Source organism: Eretmochelys imbricata, chromosome 2 (genome assembly GCF_965152235.1).
Source record: "Eretmochelys imbricata isolate rEreImb1 chromosome 2, rEreImb1.hap1, whole genome shotgun sequence".
NCBI classification, from domain to species: Eukaryota; Metazoa; Chordata; order Testudines; family Cheloniidae; genus Eretmochelys; species Eretmochelys imbricata.
In genome coordinates this window covers 94,929,963-94,947,219 of record NC_135573.1, presented here as the reverse complement: position 1 = coordinate 94,947,219, position 17,257 = coordinate 94,929,963, and positions in this window count along the sequence as shown.

Below are 17,257 nucleotides of genomic sequence, written 5' to 3'. Positions count from 1 at the left end.
AACTGCTGCTGCAGTATAAAAGGGAACAGCCTAGCTCAGTCTGGGCTGACCGCCGAGGAGGAAGGATGCACCTCGCCATCTCCAGCCAAGGAGCAGGAACCAAGGAGCCAGGATCCCGAACCACAGGAGTAGGACACCGAGGCCCAAGCAGGCAGCCAGGGACCTGGGGATGCCCCAGGGAGATTGCAGTCATCACCCGAAGAGCCCTCCGACTCTGAAGATACTCCAACTTCAATTGAAGGAGTCACGGTAGGAAGTAGCTTAGGGAAGGACTAGTCAGTGTCCCTGCAGCAGTCGGCATGGTGCTGGCGTATTCCCCACCAACTTAGTGGTGAACATATTCGCCACTACCAGGGAGGGCCCAGGTCCTCCTACCTGGCCACACACCCACCTACTGACTCTGGCCATTCGGCCATGCTTCCCGGCAGCCAAGGGTAGTCCTGCTGACTCTGGCCATTCAGCCAAACTTCCACGAAGGCAAGGGAGTCCTATTGGTGCTGGCTATTTGACCATGCAGCCCTGAGGCTGAGGGCAGCCATATAGACTTAACCGCGGGGCTACCACACACCCTTACCCCACCTCTAGGGTGATGGGGTGTACGACATACGTGAGGGAGAAAAGTAACACTTCAGAGAGACAAGGTAGGTGAGGTATTATCTTTTATTGGGCCAACTTAAGTGGGAGAGAGAGACAAGCTTTCAAGCCACACAGAGCTCTGCATACTTCCCTATTCACTTTCTTCACACCATTCATGATTTTAGAGATATCAATCATAGCCTCCCCTTCATCATCTCTTTTCTTAGCTGAACAACATGCAGTATTCAAGATGTGGGCGTACAATGGATTTATATAGTGACATGATATTTTCTGTCTTATTATTTATCCCTTTCCTAATGGTTCATAATATTCTGTTAGCTTTTTTGACTGCTGCTGCACATTGTGACAGTGTTTTCAGAAACTCCAAGGTGACTCCAAGATACCTTTCTTGAGTATTAACAGCTAATTTAGAACTCATCATTTTGTAGGTATTGTTGAGATTGTTTCCCATTGTCCATTACTTTGCATTTATCAACATTTAATTTCCCCATTGTCCATTACTTTGCATTTATCAACATTTAATTTCCCCATTGTCCATTACTTTGCATTTATCAACATTTAATTTCATCTGCCATTTTCTTGCCCAATCACCCAGTTTTTGTGAGATCCCTTTGTAACTCTTCACAATCTGCTCTGGACTTAACTCTCTTGAGTAATTTTTGTATAATCTGCAAACTTTGCCAACTCAATGTTCCTCCCTTTACCATATCATTTATAAATATGTTGAACAGCATAGGTCCTAATACAGATCCTTTGGGGGCACCACCATTTACCTGTCTCCATTCTGAAAACTGCCCATTTATTCCTACCCTTTATTTCCTGTCTTTTATCCAATTACTGACTCATGAGAGGACCATTCTTCTTATCCCATGACTGCTTACTTTGTTTAGGAGACTTTGATGAGGGATCTTGTCAAAGGCCTTCTGAAAGTTCACAATATCCACTGGATCACGTGTCTTCACATGTCTGTTACCCTCCCTCAAACAATTCTAACAGATTGGCAGCACATGCTTTCCCTTTACAAAAGCCATGTTGACTCTTGCCCCGCATATTTATTTATGTGTCTGATAATTCAGTTCTTTACCATAGTTTCAACCAATTTGTGTGGTACAGAAGTTAGGCTTATGGACCTGTAATTGCCAGGATTGCCTCAACCCTTTTTAAAAATTGGTCTTGTGTTACTATCCTCCAATCATCTTGTACAGGCTGATTTAAGTGATAGGTTACATACCACAGCTAGTAGTTCAGTATTTTCGTATTTGAGTTCCTTCAGAACCCTTGCATCAATACCATCTAGTGCTGGTGACTTATTACTATTTAATTTATCAATTTATTTCTAAACCTCCTGTGATAAATAAAGTGGGGGGATAGCCCCCATTTATGAACACCCAGCCAGCCAGTGAGCTGTAAAATCCCTCTTGGTCTCTGTTTGCTGCGTGCTTTATCTGTAAAGGGTTAACAAGTCCCCCAGGTAAAGAAAAAAAAAGTGGGCACCTGACCAAAAGAGCCAATGGGAAGGCTAGAACTTTTTAAAATGGGGAAAGAAACTTTCCCTGTGTCTGTTGTTCTCCGGAGAAGCAGGGAGACAGCAGCAGTGCTATAAGCAGGAATGCTGTGTAAAGTTTGAACGAGGTATGAAAAATTATTTTCCATACCTAGAAGGAATCATTTCAATAGGGAACATTTAGATAAATGTGATCAAGTTTATTCTTTATTTTGGCTTGTAGATCTCCTCTCTAACCCCATATGCTTTTGTTTGCTTGTAACCTTTAAGCTGAACCCCCAAGAAAGCTATTTTTTGTGCTTAATTTTTGGAAACTGCTCTTTTAAAATCAAGCAAAAGCCTAAGTTCCAGATGTATTTTCTTTCTTTTTGTTTTAATAACATTTACCTTTTTGAAGAAGGATTTGGATTTTTGTGTCCTACGAGGTTTGTGCATATGCTGTTTGATTAGCTGGTGGCCACAACTAATTTCCTTTGTTTTCTTTCTCAGCTCTTAAGGGCTTAAGGGTACCCCACAGGGAGGAATTCCCAAGTGCTTCTTCCTGGGTCCAAGGGGTTTTTTTTTGCATTTGGGTGGTCGCAGCATTTACCATGCCAAAGTCAGAGAAAAGCTGTAACCTTGGGAGTTTAATACAAGCCTGGAGTGGCAAGTATTAATTTTTAGAATCCTTGCGGGGCCCCACTTTCTACACTCAGAGTGACAGAGTGGGGATTCAGCCTTGACACCTCCTCTGTAGACTCCTCAATCTGGGACAGTTCCTCCAACTTGTCACCTAAAGAGAATGGTTCAGGTGTGAGAATCTCCCTCACAGCCTCTGCATTGAATACTGATGCAAAGAATTCAACTAGCTTCTCTGCAACGGCTTTGTCTTCCTTGAACGCTCCTTTAGCATCTTGATCATCCAGTGGCCACGACGACTGTTTGACAAAGTTCCTGCTTCTGATGTACTTTTTTTTAAAAAAAGGTTGTTTAGTTTTTTTGTGTGTTTTGCTAGTTGCTCTTCAAATTCTTTTTTGGTGTATCTAATTATACTTTTACATTTGACTTGCCAGGATTTTATGCTGCTTTCTATATTTCTCAGTAAGATTTGACTTCCAATTTTAAATGATGCTTTTTTGCCTCTAACTGCTTCTTTTACTCAGCTGTTAAGCAACAGTGGCATTTTTTGTCTTGCTATTTTTGTTTGTTTGTTTTTAGTTGGGGTATATATTTAGTTTGACCCTATATTGTGGTGTTTTTATATAGTTTCCCTGCAACTTGCAGGCACTTCACCCTTTTGACAGTTCCTTTTAATTTCCATTTCATTAGCTTCCTCATTTTGGGGTAGTTTTTGAAGTTAAATGCTACAACAATACAGGCAGCACACTTTCAAATAAATGTGAAGTCCTTCATTTTCATTAGACAGTGCAATGGGGCGCAGAGCCTCTACAGCAGCGCCTCCTGCTGGTTGGTTTGGGAATTAGCTCTTTCAGCAGTGCAACTTCACTAGCGGTGTCTCACCTACCGCTACTCTCTCAGTCTCCACAGTTGGACCCACATCACTCTCGGACTGCGGCGTCCGCTTCTGGACATTGCCCTCCAGCTGTGCCCGCTTCGCTGGCTCTCCTGCCCCTTCTGGGGGACCAGCAGCTTCTGTTTCCATCACCCCCCTTCAGTGGCTCACTGCAGTCCTCAGTCTTGCCCCTTCCTCCAAGAGCAAACTGTAGTCTGTTTTAGCTACTCTCATCACTGGCAAGTGGGGGGAAAAATGGGAGGCCCAGGCCTGCCCGCTACTCTGGGCCCCGACCCAGGGACCCTGTAGCAGAAGCCACTTACTGCCCTCCTCCAACTCTCCTCTACTGGGTCTGCTTCCCTCGGCCACTTCCCCATAGCCCCAGCACCTTCTCTGCCCCTTTGTGTCAGGACCCCAGTCTGGCAGTGGTCAACCTAGACCGCCCCCAGCCTCTGCTGACCCTGCCAATCCTTGCTCCATTTTGGGCGCTTCTCTAAAAGCCAGTTCTTCTCCCTTTGCCCTCCAGGGAGACGCTGCCCTCCTCACTGCCTGGAAGCCTTCTTATAGGGCCCAGCCTGGCCCTGATTGGCTGTTTTCAAGCTTCCACTTGATTGGCTCCTAATAAGCCCTTCCAGGATTGGCTGGGGCTCTGCACAGCCTCTCTGGCTTGCTTTAACCCCTTCCACACCAGAGTGGGACATCCTATGTGTATGCTTTATAATTCACACTAAGAATGGTGTATCCCCCACTGTCTCAGCAAATGTTTAATAATGGAGCACAGCAGTGTTGTTTCACATTATTAAAATATAATCGTTTTAAGTGAAACATACTATCGGAATTTTGCTAAAGGCCAAAAATGTGCCTGGTGTTATGAGACATGGAAAACCAGACCGAGTCAGATTCTGATCTCATTTAAACCAATCTAAACCAAGAGTAAATTTGCAATGGCATTAATCTTGATTTACACTGATGTAAATGCCCCCCACCCCGAATTTAGCCCCCCTTCATCCTGAAGATTTTACAGTGTAGGCACCAACCCTGTAAGGGTCTGTTTAAGCGGACACTTGCGACCAAGTAGACCCCCATGTGGAGCAGCTGTAGCATGCATAGTAGTATATTATGAAGCATTGGACAATAATTAAAGTTATAGTTATTTAACAATATTTTCCAAAGTAATTATCCTTTTTAAAATTGCTTGATCATAGGATTTCATAAAATCTTATGATTTGCAATGAGTCTTCCAAGCAGTTAAAAATAATGACATTCACTCTTTTTGGCTTTATTAAATTTAAAGTTATTGCTACTTTTGTTTGCATATGTAACTAATTGGGGGAAGCTTGGTGAGGGGAATTCTGCCCTCAGATACATATGGTGCATTTTACATCAACAATAGCCTTTGGCACATATCTGAGGTCAGAATTTGTTCCCAAGTTTATACTGCTGTGTACTGAAGGATCACAAAATTCCCAGCTTGAGTCCATGAACAGAGAGGACGACCTTTTATTAAATGGAAAAAAAAAAAAAAGATTTGATGCTTGAGCTCTAATCTATAGAACAAAGACCAACATTTTTGGGGGGGGGGGCAGTTCTTCAGGCACACACAAATACAGAAGGTGGTAAGCAGCAATGGGAACACTATATTACTTTCAGATAGATCCCAAGCCTTCCTAGCCAATAGACACCGTCAGTTTATTTGCATGCAGACATTTTAGGCCCTGTCTACACTGGCACGTTTCTGTGCAGTAAAGCGGCTTTCTGCAGTGTAACTCCTGAGGTGTACACACTGCCAAGCCACTTAGTGCGCAGAAATGGCTTACTTGCAGTGCTGTAGAAAAACCCACTCCAAAGAGAGGTGTATAGCTTTTTGCACTGGGGGGTGCAGCGCTGCGGTGCCGGTGTAGACACCCTGGTTGATTACAGCACTGCGATTGGCCTCCAGGAGGTGTCCAACAATGCCTGTTCTTACCTCTCTGGTCATCGGTTTGAACTTTACTGCCCTGCCCCCAGGTGACCAACCATCATCCCCACCCCATAAATACCTTTAGAATTTTGAAAGTCCCCTTCCTGTTTGCTCAGTGATGTATGCAGTGGTCTCAGAGCATCTTTCCAGGTGGCCATGCGTGCTCCACGCACCAGATGATCCCCCCTTAGAGCAATGCCGAGTTGCTAGACCTCATCAGCATTTGGGGAAAGGAGGCTGTCCAGTCCCAGCTCTGCTCCAGCTGTAGGAATTATGATACCTATAGACCAGATTTCATGATGCATGCACACAGGCTTGTTTCCCCAGGCTTGTTTCACTGCACTCAGTGCTTGTTTTCCAAGCCCAAAAGCGGCGTTCCGCTGTGGTCAGCACCTCTGTGAATGCCACAAGCAATCTCGTGTAGTAGCTAGCTAGTATGCATGGTGAGATCAATGTCACACTCTTCTTGCCTTTGTAGCGTAAGGAATAACTCCACTTTCACTTGTGGTGTGTTAGTCAGAGCGAGCAGCATACTGGTCAGCAGTTCAGGATCCATTCCTGCAGACCAAAAAGGCAGAGCACGCAGTACGCAAACCATTGAAAGATGGTGCCAAATGTGGATGGAAGCACAAGTATTGCTGGGATGCGAAGCAATGCATCATGGGGCATTGGGACAGGACCCAGGATGCCCCATGACCCCCTCTACCTTCCCACAAGTCTTCGCAGCAGAAGAGGAAGAGGTGTTCTGTGGGATACCTGCCGAGAGTGCACCGCTCTGAATACCACTGCAAGTGCTGTAAGTGTGAACATGCTATTGCGCAGGCAGCTGACAATGTGAACACACAACAGCGGTTTCCCTTCAGCGCTCTCTGAGCAGCGCCATATCTGCCGGCACTGTAACTCTGCCAGTGTAGACATACCCTTAATTACCATTAACCCCATATTTATTAGAGGAAAGAAATGATACAAAGTACATCTCTGGTATCCCCCAAATCATGGGAAAAGTAAATTATTTTTACATAAAGATTTTCATAGACAATTACAATAAAGAGAAAGGAAGCTGATACTATTATGGCATCTTTCTTCTTTAGCTGATGTCCAAGGAAGTATTCAGATATCTTATTAGCCATATCCAGATTACTATATTTATATATAGATAGCCTTATGCAGTTGATTTCTGGTTGCATAATGATGCAACTTATCCAATGTCCGACTGAAAAAACACTGATGATTCTTTACAGACAACTAAGTCTGCAGCATTTTTTTTTACTGTAGTGTCAGCCTATATCTTGGCACAGAACATTCTGTGCCATATCTAATTGTGTATAATCCATTTTAGTAAGTGGAAATTCTGTTTCTGTTCCACTTATCCAATTTTTGCCAAAAAATGTTTGGTACATGTCTTCACAGAGATTGAGCTTTTTAACGAGGAAATACACATGTAAGAAATTGTTCCAATTCCCTTTTCAACTTAAACACATTCTATTTGAATCAAAAGATGACATAATACCTTCTAGTGGTTATTTTTTTTTAGGCCTTGGCAAGATTTTCTTCTACAATAGGTGTAATGGTTGTGTGGACTATTGGCCATATTTTCCCCCAGTTCTCTGTTGTCGAGATTTTAACCAAAAGTAGGATCCTCTGTCACACATTTGTCAGATGTGTATGCATACTGTTTCATCATCCTACCCTCACACACTATCTTGTCTTGCCGGCTAGAGCTTTAACCTAAAATGTATCTTTTTCTCTGGAGGTACATGAAAAATGTCTGCTAGACAGACTACATTTATTCTTCTGGACCGGATACAAAATAATTTCCTTGTCTGTTACATATTCTTGGGTAGCCTCTTGCCTTTTTCTCTTGTTTGTGAAAAGTCTTTAAAGTAGATTTCATCTAACACACTTTACACGTTGCATCCAACGAAGTGAGCTGTAGCTCACAAAAGCTTATGCTCAGATAAATTGGTTAGTCTCTAAGGTGCCACAAGTACTCCTTTTCTTTTTACACTTTACACTGAGTATTAAGGTTAAAAGGAAACTAACGCTAAACTCAGTTGAAAAATACAGAACTGCCAAGGATAATGAAAATTTTCATGTCACTAACAAATGGAAGAGGCATTAGTGTCACAACTTTCAACTGCCTTTCTGAAGGAGGAGGCACTTGCTCTTTTTGGCTGTATGTGTATTTCCATCCTATGAACCTGCCTAGAGGTAAAGTTATCCCCTTTTGTTTCAATCTTAGTTTGAAATTTCCATTTTGTTCCCTTGTGTCCAAATTTCACTTGTGTTTCAGGTTGGCTTATTGAGAAGTGTACATAGTCTCAATCCCAGCAGTAGGGTTGTGGACAGGGATTGTGATACATACACAGATGACTGAAATAAAAAAAAGAGGGGGAACAAGATGTCAACAGCATTGAAGAGAACAAGTTGACTGTACAAAAGGCTGTAGCTGCAACATCAAAATGCTTAAAAAGAGTATGTTAGTACAGTAGAGACACAAGGTGGGTGAAGTAACCTCTTTTATTGGGTCAATTTCTGTTGATGAAAGACAAGTTTGTGAGCTACACAGAGCTCTTCTTCAAATCAGAAGGCATGACATGAGGTATCTGAAGGGAAAAGCTCAGACTTGCAGATGGAAGCAGGACTAGGGAATTCTGAGGGGAGACTGGGTGAGGAAAGTGGTCAGTGGAAGCATGTGACTAAAAGAACTAGGCAGAGGAAAAGACGGGCTAGTGAAGGAGAAATGGAGCTTAAGAATAGGTTTGCAGAGTTGGAAAATGAGGAAGGGGCTCAGCAGGTAGTCACTGAAGGTGACAGGGCAAGGAAGAAGGAAGAGAGGTTAGTCCTATAGGAAAAGGGGAGGAGTTAATGGAGATTACACCAAATATGAGCCCCAGGAGGATACAGGATGGGTTAAAAAGGATTACAAGGGAGAATGGGAATGGAAAGAACTTGCAGCCAGAGGGAACAGGGGATAGACTGGAGAATAGCACAGTCACTAGGAAAAGGCAGGTCTATGTGATTGGGGACTCTTTACTGAGAAGAATAGATAGGCCTGTAACCAGAGCTGATCCAGAAAATAGGAGGGTGTGCTGTCTTCCGGGTGCTAAGATACGGGATGTAGACCTGAGGTTGAAAAGAATTCTAAAGGGAGCGGGAAAGAATCCCCTAATTATCCTTCATGTGGGAACAAATGATACGGCTAGATTCTCGCTGGAAAGTATTAAGGGAGACTATGCTAGGCTGGGGAGGACGCTTAAGGAAATTGAGGCTCAGGTGATCTTTAGTGGGATTCTGCCTGTTCCTAGAGAAGGGCAACAAAGGTGTGACAAGATTATGACTATCAATAGATGGCTTAGGCAGTGGTGCTATAAGGAGGGCTTTGGGATGTATGGCCATTGGGAGGCATTCATGGATAGGGGACAGTTCTCTCGGGATGGACTTCATCTGAGTAGGGAAGGAAATAGACTTCTAGGATGGAGGCTGGCACAACTGATTAAGAGAGCTTTAAACTAGGAATTTGGGGGAGATGGTTGGGAGATGTCCAGGTAATCTCCACGCCAGAATTAAGCATAGAGTGGAAAGAAAATGAAGTAAGAGTGGATACAGCTGTAGGTAGGAGGAAGGGCAGTGTAGATACAAGTCTAATAGGTTATACTGGTAGTAAAATAACCGTGCCTAGTAGGGTACAGAATGTGAGTGAGGCTAAACAGCAAAAATTAAGATGTTTGTACACTAATGCAAGGAGCCTAGGTAACAAAATGGAGGAACTAGAGTTACTGGTGCAGGAAGTGAAACCAGATATTATAGGTATAACAGAGACCTGGTGGAATAGTAGTCATGACTGGGCTACAGGTATTGAAGGGTATGTGCTGTTTAGGAAAGACCGAAATAAAGGTAAAGGTGGTGGAGTAGCACTGTATATCAATGATGAGATAGAATGTAAAGAAATAAGAAGCGATGAAATGGATATGACTGAGTCTGTCTGGGCAAAAATTAAATTGGGGAAGAAAACTATTAGAGCCTCCCCTGGGATAGTGCTTGGGGTGTGCTATAGACCGCCGGGATCTAATTTGGATATGGATAGAGCCCTTTTTAATGTTTTTAATAAAGTAAATACTAATGGAAACTGTGTGATCATGGGAGACTTTAACTTCCCAGATATAGACTGGAGGACGAGTGCTAGTAATAATAATAGGGCTCAGATTTTCCTAGATGCGATAGCTGATGGATTCCTTCAGCAAGTAGTTGCTGAACCGACTAGAGGGGATGCTATTTTAGATTTGGTCTTGGTGAGTAATGAGGACCTCATAGAGGAAATGGTTGTAGGGGATAATCTTGGCTCAAGTGATCATGAGCTAATTCAGTTCAAACTGAATGGAAGGATTAACAAAAATAAATCTGCAACTAAGGTTTTTGATTTCAAAAGGGCTGACTTTCAAAAATTAAGGAAATTAGTTAGGGAAGTGGATTGGACTGAAGAATTTATGGGTTTAAAGGTAGAGGAGGCCTGGGATTATTTTAAATTAAAGCTGCAGAAGCTATCGGAAGCCTGCATCCCAAGAAAGGGGAAAAAATTCATAGGCAGGAGTTGTAGACCAAGCTGGATGAGCAAGCATCTTAGAGAGGTAATTAAGAAAAAGCAGAAAGCATATAGGGAGTGGAAGAAGGGAGGGATCAGTAAGGCAAGCTACCTTATTGAGGTCAGAATATGTAGGGATAAAGTGAGACAGGCTAAAAGTCAAGTAGAGTTGGACCTTGCAAAGGGAATTAAAACCAATAGTAAAAGGTTCTATAGTCATATAAATAGGAAGAAAACAAAGAAAGAAGAAGTGGGACCACTAAAAACTGAGGATGGAGTGGAGGTCAAGGATAATCTAGGCATGGCCCAATATCTAAACAAATACTTTGCCTCAGTCTTTAATAAGACTAAAGAGGATCTTAGGGATAATGGTAGCATGATAAATGGGAATGAGGATATGGAGGTAGACATCACCATATCTGAGGTAGAAGCGAAACTCAAACAGCTTAATGGGACTAAATCGGGGGGCCCAGATAATCTTCATCCAAGAATATTAAAAGAATTGGCACAAGAAATTGCAAGCCCATTAGCAAGAATTTTTAATGAATCTGTAAACTCAGGGGTTGTACCGTATGATTGGAGGATTGCTAACATAGTTCCTATTTTTAAGAAAGGGAAAAAAAGTGATCCAAGTAATTATAGGCCTGTTAGTTTGACATCTGTAGTATGCAAGGTCTTGGAAAAAATTTTGAAGGAGAAGGTAGTTAAGGACATTGAAGTCAATGGTAATTGGGACAAAATACAACATGGTTTTACAAAAGGTAGATCGTGCCAAACCAACCTGATCTCCTTCTTTGAGAAAGTAACAGATTTTTTAGATAAAGGAAACGCAGTGGATCTAATTTACTTAGATTTTAGTAAGGCGTTTGATACGGTGCCACATGGGGAATTATTAGTTAAATTGGATAAGATGGGCATCAATAGGAATATTGAAAGGTGGATAGGGAATTGGTTAAAGGGGAGACTACAACGGGTCCTACTGAAAGGTGAACTGTCAAGTTGGAGGGAGGTTACCAGTGGAGTTCCTCAGGGATCGGTTTTGGGACCAATCTTATTTAATCTTTTTATTACTGACCTGGGCACAAAAAGTGGGAGTGTGCTAATAAAGTTTGCAGATGATACAAAGCTGGGAGGTATTGCTAATTTAGAGAAGGACAGGGATACCCTACAGGAGGATCTGGATGACCTTGTAAACTGGAGTAATAGGAATAGGATGAAATTTAATAGTGAGAAGTGTAAGGTCATGCATTTAGGGATTAATAACAAGAATTTTAGTTATAAGCTAGGGACGCATCAACTAGAAGTAACGGAGGAGGAAAAGGACCTTGGAGTATTGGTTGATCATAGGATGACTATGAGCTGCCAATGTGATATGGCTGTGAAAAAAGCTAATGTCGTCTTGGGATGCATCAGGAGAGGTATTTCCAGTAGGGATAAGGAGGTTTTAGTACCGTTATATAAGGCACTGGTGAGACCTCACCTGGAGTACTGTGTGCAGTTCTGGTCTCCCATGTTTAAGAAGGATGAATTCAAACTGGAACAGGTACAGAGAAGGGCTACTAGGATGATCCGAGGAATGGAAAACTTGTCTTATGAAAGGAGACTCAGGGAGCTTGGCTTGTTTAGCCTAACTAAAAGAAGGCTGAGGGGAGATATGATTGCTCTCTATAAATATATCAGAGGGATAAATACCAGAGAGGGAGAGGAATTATTTAAACTCAGTACCAATGTGGACACAAGAACAAATGGATATAAACTGGCCACTAGGAAATTTAGATTAGAAATTAGACGAAGGTTTCTAACCATCAGAGGAGTGAAGTTTTGGAATAGCCTTCCGAGGGAAGTAGTGGGGGCAAAAGATCTATCTTGCTTTAAGATTAAACTCGATAAGTTTATGGAGGAGATGGTATGATGGGATAACATGGTTTTGGTAATTAAATATTCATGGTAAATAGGCCCAATGGCCTGTGATGGGTTTTAGATGGGGTAAGGTCCAAGTTACCTGGGAAAGAATTTTCTGTAGTATCTGGCTGATGAATCTTGCCCATATGCTCAGGGTTTAGCTGATCGCCATATTTGGGGTCGGGAAGGAATTTTCCTCCAGGGCAGATTGGAAGAGGCCCTGGAGGTTTTTCGCCTTCCTCTGTAGCATGGGGCACGGGTCACTTGCTGGAGGATTCTCTGCTCCTTGAGGTCTTTAAACTACAATTTGAGGACTTCAATAGCACAGATATAGGTGTGAGGTTTTTTTTTGTAAGAGTGGTGGGTGAAATTCTGTGGCCTGCGTTGTGCAGGAGGTCAGACTAGATGATCATAATGGTCCCTTCTGACCTAAATATCTATGAATCTATGAAAAAAAAAAAATCAGAAGAATATGTATATTTTAGTGTTTCTCTGCATTATGTACTCTGACTGCCACAATAAAGACTTTCATTCACTTTTAGTTTCAGTTGCACTTTTTGTTTTGCCTACATTACCAGAGGAGTAGAGAGGGGGGAAAAAAACAGTGGTTTGCATGTGCTTTGCCTTTCAAACCATGGCCTGCTTTATACCGTGGAACTGTTGAGGTATACTTAATCCCTAACTAGACAGATACCACTCCGTGCAATTTTACAGTAGTATTCAGATATGGCTACAGCTCTGCCTACTGAACATAATTATTTTGCACATCCCTGGACTACGCCGGTGGGGGGGAAAAGCCGTGACATCTCTAATGAAGAAATAATCAATTGATTAACTTTTAAAGGGTAGAATCTTTATTTCCTTCAGACTGATTGTCCCTCTGTCTGAACAAAAAAGGCTGATTGCTGAAACAGTTGTCTCACAAATAAATGTTCAAGTGGTGTGGCCACAACACAGTGGAATCCCCTGAAATGTATAAATTGTGGGTTTTCACTTGTCACAGTGCAGGGCAACTGCAACTGCATTGCCCCTCATGGCCCAGCAAGGGAAATCAATTTATGCGCCCAGCTCCACAGCCATCACTTCTCTTTGGCAGATGCCCACATCTCTCTCCCTCCTGACTGGGGTATTTCCCGACTGTACAGTTCACCTGCCTACATTGGGAACTTCCCAGAAAAGTCAGACTGCCTAAAGAGGACTGTTTTACTTTTCTCCTCAGAGACAGTGTAATGGTGAGGCCCCCACCTCTCACAAGCGCTTCTTCTGATCAGGTCTGCCAGCAGTAGTCCCAGTCCTGCTATCGACCCGTATCCCCCAGGCTTCCTTGGAGAGGTCTCTCCTGTCTCCATAGAGCATTTTTGCCAGATACACTGCAGCGCTCTATGTGTAGACATGCCCTAAGACTTAATTCTGACTAACAGGGAAGAATTGGTTATAAATCTGAACATAGAAAGCACTGTGGGTAAAAGTGATAGATATTCTGATCCTAAGGAAAGGAAGGAGTGAGAACAACAGAATAAGGACAATGGACTTCCACAAATTAGACTTTAATAAACTCAGAGAACTTGTAGGTAAGGTCCCATAGATAGGCAAGGCCTTAGATTTTCTTCATGAACAGTTAGCTCACAACAATCTAGGGAGTGAATCTACCCGCAACAGCCTGCTGCAGTCACACATGCTGATTGTTAAATGTGTTTTCAACTCCTGGGGTCATCTGCAATCTCCTCAGGTTGCTGTAGCACACCACCAGGCACCAGCCCCTCGCAGAACGGCAATAGGGTCAGGGCAGCATGAGGGTGAGCACCTTTCACGCATCTTCTGACCTGCCCTATTGCAATTGCACTCCAGGATATCTCTGTTTCCAACTCTCATAATTTTATTACGTCTTGCGATATCTCATGTTTTACATAAAACCCCAGCTTGGAAAACAAGTACAGTACGTTTTCTAGACCTCACGGTTGGGGAGACAATCATGAAAATCTGACCCAACCGCATCCTAAAGGCTCAAAAACCAGAAGGCAAATGGAAAAAAAAATGTAATGTTAATCTTATGATTTTTAAGCAAGTCTCAAATTTTGGGGGGGCTTGAATGTTTGTGGTTGCCAATTCTGGGGTATGGCCACATGTTCCTGTGACAGAATGTGAGTCACTTAAGGCTACGTCTGCACTGCACTTTTGCCAGTAAAACTTTTGTTGGTCACACACAAAAACACACCCCTGACCGACAAAAGTTTTACCAATGAAAAGTGCCAGTGTGGACAGCGCCTTGTCAGTGGGAGACGCTCTCCCGCCAACAAAGCTACCAGCCCTCTTTGGAGGTGGTTTTATTTTGTGGTCAGAAAAGCTCTCTTCTGCCAACAGAGAGAGAGTGGCTACACTGTGTACCTTACAGTGACACTGCTGTAGCTGCTGTCTCATCACTCTAGGCACTTCCTAAGTGTCTCCACATGGGTCAAATTGACCATAGAATTGATTAAGCACCAGGTAATTAACCTATTAACAAGTGATTCAGCAGGAGGGAAGAGCTGGAAGGAAAGGCTGGAGAAGCCTGGGATCTCACAGAGGGGAAATCTCCCAAGCATCTGGGGAAAAGGTAAAAGCTTTATGCGGGGGAGCAAACAATTGTATAGCATGTTGTAATTGAAGCACATAGTGTTGAATTTGCCATGGGGGTGTGTGAAGACTCTGCAACAAGGAGTGCAGGGTGAGGGAGCCCTACCTTGTGTCAGTTCCAAAAGGAAGGAGAAAAAGGCATTTTGTGGTATGTATGGAAGTAGACTATGAGGCATATCATGTATTGGCTTTCCAGAGGTTTTATGCTACTGCTAGCTTGTGGCACAGCATAAATTACAAGTAGATTTGTGACATGCTATCTGGTGTCACAGACTTCTTTCCCAATGGATTCAAATTGACCCCTGTGCTGAGAACCATCATGAAGCCTAGACACAAATTAAGTCAATGAGCACAGGGTTTGCCATTGTTTTGAGGCCAGGAAATGTATTTTTAGTGATTCAAGTCTGTGGATTTTTCTGAAAGGAGTTTTAAGAAAATATCCAAATGACAATTAGCTGTAGAAAGAGTTTTGAGGAGGAATTTAAAGGTAGGATGAGAGGATGCATGGAATATAGCAGAAAGGAGGCTTTTCTTCTAGAAAAGCAGTAAGTTGCCTCCCACACCCACCCAGCCACCCAAAAGGACTCACTCAAGAAATAGGAAGATGACACATTTATTGAGAGCCTGACTCTTTGCTTCTGTGAATTAGCAGAGTGTCATTGAAGACAAGGGAGCTATGCAGATATTCAATAGTAAAGATCTGGCCCATAGCTTGCAAGAGAAATGTCAGCATGGAACAGCGTTTAGCTTAAAAATGGACTAGTGTAATGTCTGGGAGGTGGGCCAGAAATAGAACTACAGTAGATCTCTTCCTGGACAATACCTTAATTTCTTTTTTCCCTTTCTGTAACTAAAGAAGAAAACAGCCAGCAGCCCGGTTCCACAGGGAAAAGTGATCTCTTTAAAGATCTAGCTTCTTCCATTTTCTGTTTGTACACTTAAAAAAAAAAAAACAACAACCCACCTTATTGGCTTTATCTAATCTGCACACAATTAGAAGTATAATAGAGAAAATATTGGCTGGCACTTTTGAAGGACACACTATCTCTATTCTCTTACAAGGAGGAGAATAAATCAGGGGATTTGTGATAACTTTTGTGCTGGTCACAGGTCTATTGGGTTTCTACCTATAAGCTGTGCCAAAGAATGACTTCTGTGTTCCCTACGGACAGACAAGAGTGATATATTCTGTCACCAAGAGGTTGTTTATCACAGAGCACAAACTTGAAAGTTAAGCCAGGTTTCTTGAGAAGTTTACTGCAGCGTGTAACTATCTCAGGAAACCCAGTCCAAGTTTTGATGATCCTAGGTTATGGAGGGCAAACTTATGGTTTTTGGGTGGAAATCAAGCGAGGCAGAGGCTTTACCTACACTGAAAAATTGCTTGGTTTATTGTGACAGAACACATGATACCTAAGGGCTTGTCTACACAAACATTTAGCTTGCAGCTTGCTGGGGTGTGAACCTACTCTTCATTAGCCTGTCATGACATGCATTAACTGTCCATGTGGACCCTGCTGATATGCTAATAGTTCATTAGTGCACTTTGCTCTATCCCAGTCTGAAATGGGAGTAGATTAAAGCACACTACCAAACTTGCCAACACTGTGTGCTAAATCTTGTTTAACATTATGTTCATTAACCTTGAGATTGGTGAGAGCTAGACTCCTGGGACCTGATTGGGCACTCCTGGAGTGGACCACAGAGTGGGGGGCTACAGGTACAGTTCCCCTGAAACGGTATCTTGCAAACTGGTGTGCCTGAACAGGGTCCAGATTAGGGATAGTGGTACAAATTTGGAGTCATTTGTTAAAGAGATACAGGACCCAGGGAAATAGGTCATCTCCATAAAAATTTCCTGTCCTGTTTCTTGCGCCCACTTGGGATTCAGACGATTGTGCTGATCGAGCCCAAACACATAGCTTGTGCCTACTGTAGCAGAGGACGGCCTGACGTCCTCACATCCCTTCAACTATCAGATTGCTCCTCTCCCTGACCCCTCATACCTAAGAGAGGACAAGAGATGGCAGTCAGCAGGAGGAATGAATTTAGGGACAGGAAGAGAGCAGAAATGAGGGCTACAGAGCTGTCAGGAATGTGGTTACCAGCACCTCAACTGCCACCTGTCTGCCCTAAAACATCCAATGGCCGTGGAAGCGGGGAGGGGAACGGGGGATCTGGCAACTGTGGGGAGTGCAACTCTCAAGCTTACTTTGGCTGCAACCTCAGAAGCAGGGATAGGAGCTGCATTCCTGTTGCTGCTGCAGCTTCAGCTGTCTGAGGAGCTGGGCTGGTATCGTAGGTCCTGGGACAACTTTGGGGACAGGTTCCCTTGTCCCCTTATAAGCAGTGGGAAAGAAGTAGTGCAGAACCTCTTCTCTAAACCTACCCTAGTAGCTGGGGTGCTCTGATCCCCTGAGCCAGGACTGTTGCGGCAGGAAAGGAATGAAGCTGATTTGAAAAATTACAACAAAACATTTCCCAGTTGGAATTGGCTGATTAATTGAAACTGAGAAATTCTGCTTCAATGCTTAGATTTGGACAAAGTTCCAACAGAGCCCTGGCTGCCAGGTCGATTCTTGTCAGAAACCTGTTTGATTTTCTGCC